The following is a 6,000-nucleotide window of genomic DNA, read 5'->3' on the forward strand; positions in this document are numbered from 1 at the left end:
GGTGGTGGATCCGGCTTACGATCGTATTCGAATCTAGCCGTTAACAATATGATCACCTGGGGGCTTCCTGTTCAAACATAGGTCGTATTCGAACCAAAGAGAACATAGCTGTCGATACCCACTTGATTGGCAAATTGCCGAGCTCATTGGGGAGTTTTTCTTGATCATATTTGAATCATGGCTCAACCCCCTTTGGGAAACCGACGTGGATCGTATTCGAATCAGCGTCGTTAAACAACTCTTAAGGTTATTTGGGGGCTTCTTGTTCAAACATGGGTCGTATCCGAACCCAAGAGAACATAGCTGTCGGTACCCTCTTGATAGGCAACGCCAAAGCCACTGGGGGCTATATGATCGCATTCGAATCTTAAGCTTAACCCCTTTGGGACGGTTCTCTGGTCGTATTCGAACCAGAAGCCCCTAAGTTTTGATCTTTTGGTTTGCAACAAGTTCTTTTGATCATATCAACAGTGTGCAAGGGCGGTTCTTACTCCGCCGGCTTAACTTTGATTAATAATGTTGATAGCACACAATAGGCATTATAGGTGCTGATGAACCGGGGTTGCGTTCTCAACCTCATTATTTGGGTTACATAAGCCGGAGGTGTACTTGCAAGGCTTGCAGGTATGCTATTGTGGTTATCCCGAAGATATGATTGAGAGCCGGTCTTTTATGACCTTGGTTTATATTCCGGGTTATATGTAAGATATATGACTCTCCAGGCGGTAAGCCGTCTAGAGACTTGTGATTTATTTTTCTATGCAGAATAATTAAAGACAGTTCTTCAAGCTTAAGGAAAGTAAATGATCAAATATAATCCGGAGGAACATGAAAGAGCAGCTTCAACGGAGTTACGCGCTGCACACGTGCACGATGGCACGGCAAAATTAACTGTTTTTCCTACTCTATTACAGGACTCCCCGAGTCCAAAAGGTGAGGCATTGTTTATAAGGCGTAACCATGAGCTGCCTAAGTAGTCAAGGTGCTTGTTGGGTTGAAGCTTCCAGCTCATCCCTCTCCGCTCCTCCGGCTGTTTCCATGACCTGGAAGGTTGATGATTTCCAGTCAATGCCGCTCAAAGCTTCAAATTGAGCCTCATCATCAATTAACCCGGCCGGGTCAACTTCTGGGGCGAAGGTATGCTTACGAGTCGGAGGGATCAGGCTGACTGCTTCATAGCGTGGAGTTGGGATCCTCTGATTCTCCGCGTCATAGCCCGGCTGATACTTGGTAAGGTCTGTGTCATTCCCAATCAAGGTGGCCACCGGGCGAACGCTCTTCACACAGGCGGCAAAGTCTTTCTGGTCAAAGGGGGTGCCGTCTACCCTCAGGCTGGGATATCCAAGAGCGATGTCGGCCGGGTCTAGCTTCGGTAGAAATGCCTTGGCCCGGCTCAGAGCAGCTATGGCTCCGGCTCTTGCAGAAGCCCGTCTCAGCTCTTGGAAGCGCTGAGGAAGTACGGCAAGCCGCCTGAGTACATCTGCCAGGTGAGTGGGAACTTCATTGGACAGAGCCACAACGGCTAAAGCACATTGTGACCCGGTGTAAAGTTGCTCCGCCAAAGTGTAAACCGCCTTCAGCTTGGTCAGCACGTTCTGGTTGAGGTTGGAACTCCTGGGACCTGCATTACAAAGTCAGGTGAGCTGATGGCAATGGTGGGACTTATCAGACGTAAATGATGTAAACTTGTTAAAAGCTTACAGAGTAACTTACCGAAGATTGCGGCGACCTTCTGCGATACATGGTGTTTTAAGCCGGAGAGTTCGGCGGTTCTTTCAGTCAGAGCAGCCTCCGCTTGTTCAGCCCGGCTGAGTAGGGCAGTCTTCTCATCGGCCCAGGATTTTCTTTCTGTTTCAAATTTTTTCTTCAGTTTTTCTTGTGCAGAGACACTGAACTCAAACTTGGCATTGGCCTTCTGGGTCTCCTTTTCCTGAGTCTTCAGGCGGGTCTTCAGATCAGAGATTTCCGACTCAAGTTTTTTGCAGGCAGCCTGTACAAGTTCCGGGTTACAGTTTGAGTGATTATCAGGCAATATTAAAGTCCCAAGCACTTTGCAAGCAAAGACACTTGGCACTTCAGGGCTAATGTAGGCTGAGAAGCTTTATTTACAGTGCCGGTTCATGAAAATAAGTCCCAAGCACCCTGTAGGCAAAGGTGCTTGGCACTTGGGGGCTAATGGGCAAAGTTGCTCCATTACTTGATTAAAACATAAGGTAAAAGACCGGTTCACCTAGGCTGTTTAACCCGGCCCTTGAGTGTTAACAGGTAAGCCGGTGTTAAGTGTACAACATATTCTGTCAGAAGTAATAGACTTGGGGGCTAATATGGTAAGGATGACTATGGAGTAAACAAGGGAATTATACCTCAGATTTTTGCTGTATCTGCTTCACCATGTCAATTTCCAGGTCCCGGCTGTTGTGCACTTGACCAATATAACCAGCAACAATATCTCCAATGCTCAAGTTAGCATAGTCTGTGATATCCAGTCTGGCCTTGCGGCGCTCTAGCAGTTCTTCTTTAGCAGAGCATCTAGCCAGCACAGTGGGTCTTCCCGGCTCAACATATTCGGTCCGGGTAATCACCACATCCGGGTCATCGGCCGGTTGAGCTGGGATGGGAATCTCCGGGTTGTCAGAACCCCCCATGGCTTGTTCTTCAGTTGGAGCGGTGGTTTCTGGAGCTGGTGCGGACGGCGGCTCAGAGGCAGAGGCGTTGGGTTCAGTCAAGACCGGCTCTTCGACCGGGTTACTTTTCTTTGCCCTCTTGCTGAGCTTTGCTTGTGCACTGAAAGTCAAAAGGTTAGTGCAAAAACATGAGTAAGATAAGCACAACATAAGCTGATCATCATTACCCGGGTGCGGTCTTGAAAGCCGGCAAGTTAGATTGCATGGAGTCCCCGGAGGAAGGTGTAGTTTCGTGATAGTTTGAATCAGAAGAATTGAGCGGTTGATGAGTGACGCCCGCCAAAGGATGAAAAGGATATAAGTTGGAGATAACGTCGGTCCGGCGCTTCCTTGATGCTTCAGGTAAGCCGGAGGAGAGGTCTGCATCCTTGTTGGTCCGGATGTGCCTCCGGCTCTCATGAATCTGTCGCTTCAAAAGAAATTGAGGATCTTGATAAGCTAAAGGATGTGAAAATCTTACTTTCCGGGTTATTCTTCGGACTTTCAGCCTTGGCAAGGGCTCCGATTCTGAGGAAAGTATAGTTACCTCTTCAGTCACCGGGTTACTCGCTCCGGTGTCCTCCTGCTGATATTCAGTGTCGATAAGGTGGTTATGACTCGGAGGTATCATCCAGCTGAAGCAGGTCTGAGGCGCTAGGCTTACTCCCCTTCTTGCGGGGAGCGGCTCTCCTGGCGGCTTTTTTAGCCTTCCTGGCTTTTTTAGCAGCCTCATGGTCATACCTGACCTTCCAGAACTTATCATTAGCCTGAAAAATACAACAAAGGTTTCTTGAAGTTAAAGACGAAAATTGTTAAAATGAAAAGAAAAGTGCTCAGATCAGTAGCTTACCGCCGGAGCCGGGTTAGCTTTGCAGAATGGACTTAAGCCGGTCCTCCCGCAATCTGCTAAGCTCTTGTTCAGAAGGGATTTGGTCATGTCATCAATGACGTCTTCAGGTAAGTCGTTGGGGCTGTGCCGAAGAGGATCATCCTTCCGGCCGGTGTAATCACACATTAAGCCGGGGCGGCGGCTTAGAGGGATCACCCGCCAAGCAATCCAGACCCGGACCAGATCAACGCCGTTAAGGCCGTTTCCCAGAAGAGCTTTGATTTTGTTGATGGTGGGGATAAGTGGTTGACGCTCAGCTTGAGACAATTTGTCTGGCAGGGGGTGGTTTGACTCCAGACGCAGGGCGCGAAAGCCGGGCAGAGGGTTCTCATCAGCCGGAGAAGTATCCTGGCAGTAGAACCATGTCTGATTCCAGTCCTTTGGGTGGCTTGGCGGCTCAGCATAAGGAAAGAGACAATCCCTCCATCGTTGAATTGATATTCCACCAAGTTCCAAGCTAGGCCCGTTGGCGCATTCATTCTGGCGGTTCAGGTAAAATAACTCCCTAAAGAGTAGCAGGATGGGTTCCTCTCCAAGATATACCTCACAGAACACTTGAAAGTTACAAATGTTCGACACGGAATTGGGTCCAATGTCTTGAGGTCGCAGATCGAAAAAGTTCAGAACATCTCTGAAGAATTTTGAGCCAGGAGGAGCAAAGCCTCGGCTCATGTGGTCAGCAAATACAACAACCTCTCCATCTTTTGGTTGAGGTCTCTCTTCGGACGGGTCAGGCGCACGGTAGGACATGACCTCCTTTTTGGGCAGGTAACCCGTTTTTACAAAGTCATCTAAGGTTCTTTCAATAACGTTGGACCTCACCCAGTTGCACGTAATGGGTGCCTTGGGAGCCTTGGGCGGCATTGTGGAAAATGGAAGCCTATGACAAAGGAAAATTTCCGGTTCAAATTTAAGCCGGAGAAAAATTTCAGTTCAGTATTCAGGACGGCGGTTCATGAAGGGGCCTAATGATATATGACTAATTGTGTCAGGTTATTTAAGCCGCCGTGGGTATTATGAGCAATTTAAGTTATTTAACTCTATTATGAGTAAGCCGGAAATTTCACAGAGCATGGCCTCTTTTAAGCCGGCGATATGAGCCGCCATGGCTCACAGAGGCAGTTTTTGTCTAAGTGTTGCACAAACAAGTTTCACAGATTGCAGGGATTATTTTGGATCAAACGGTCGTTTAGAAAGGAAAAATTTATAGACCTAAAAACTGGCACAGAGAAGTTCATAAGTTCTAATGAGGTCTTTTTGCAAGCAAGAGGGATCTGCTAGTATGGGAAATGGGTGCGAAACCACTACCGCGGGAGTTCTATCCTACTTTCCGGATCAAAAGAGGCCGCGGTGGAAGAACTGTAAAGAACTCGAGATGAACTACGAAGAACAGGGGAGAATGACAGAACCCTAATGCGAATCTACTGTATGGAGTGGCAAGAACTTACTGGCGCTGATGAGCTGCGGAGGTTGCCGCCGTTTCTCTGGACCAGTTCAGGGTGATGCAGCGGCCGAGGTTGAGGAAGACAAGGGGCGCGGCGGCGGCGGTGGAGCTCGAGCTCTGGGGCGTCAGAGGAAGAAGACGAGGGATCGAGAAGTGACGAAGGCCTATGGGCCGGGCCTATTTATAAGGGACGGCTCATAAATGGGCGCGAGAAATGAGGAGGCTGGAGACATGATTATCTTGCCGCAGAAACGCCTCGATTCTCGGGATGGTTATTAAGATAAGATCCGTTGGGATATGACAGAATAAAAAAATGAGTTTAATGGAAGATGACGTCATGGAGGGTTACTAGTAATCCAGAAGATGACGTCATGGCGGGTTATAACCTTCGCACAAGCAGAAGCCGGACGATTTTCTCTTAAAGGGATTGAAGATTGACATGAACCGGTTCAAATCAATCTGGGGCCTAATGTTGAGGATATAACCATTAGAGTCACCCGCCCAGGAGGGGCCGGGTTACATCATAATGATCATCACGTGAAGCCCAGTACCAAGCTTGAGGACGGTGGGTCAGTAATGGGCTTAAGACCCGGAGATGGCTTAAGGCCCGGAGCATGGATTGAAAGCTACGAGATGGCTATGGAGTTGATGGAGGTCCGTGAAGCGGCAATGGCCAAATACTTCACCATGATGTTGGATGGGACTGCCCACACTTGGTTGAAGGGACTGCCACCTAATTCCATCGGGTCATGGGCAGAGCTGAAAGCCCGGTTCATCCAAAACTTCAAAGATACATGTAAGCAATCTATGTCAATTGTGGATTTGACTAGCTGCAAGCAGCAAGAAGGCGAGTCTACAACCCATTGGGTACGCCAGGTCAAGGAGATAATACATTCGTCTGATAAGATGGATGCCGGCTCTGCATTCTTAATGTTGGAGCAAAATTGTCGTTTTGCGCCCCTGAAGATGAAGCTTGGGCGGCTCAAGCGCGATTGCAACGATAT

This window comes from Aegilops tauschii, chromosome 3, assembly GCF_002575655.3.
Source record: "Aegilops tauschii subsp. strangulata cultivar AL8/78 chromosome 3, Aet v6.0, whole genome shotgun sequence".
Taxonomy (NCBI): Eukaryota; Viridiplantae; Streptophyta; class Magnoliopsida; order Poales; family Poaceae; genus Aegilops; species Aegilops tauschii.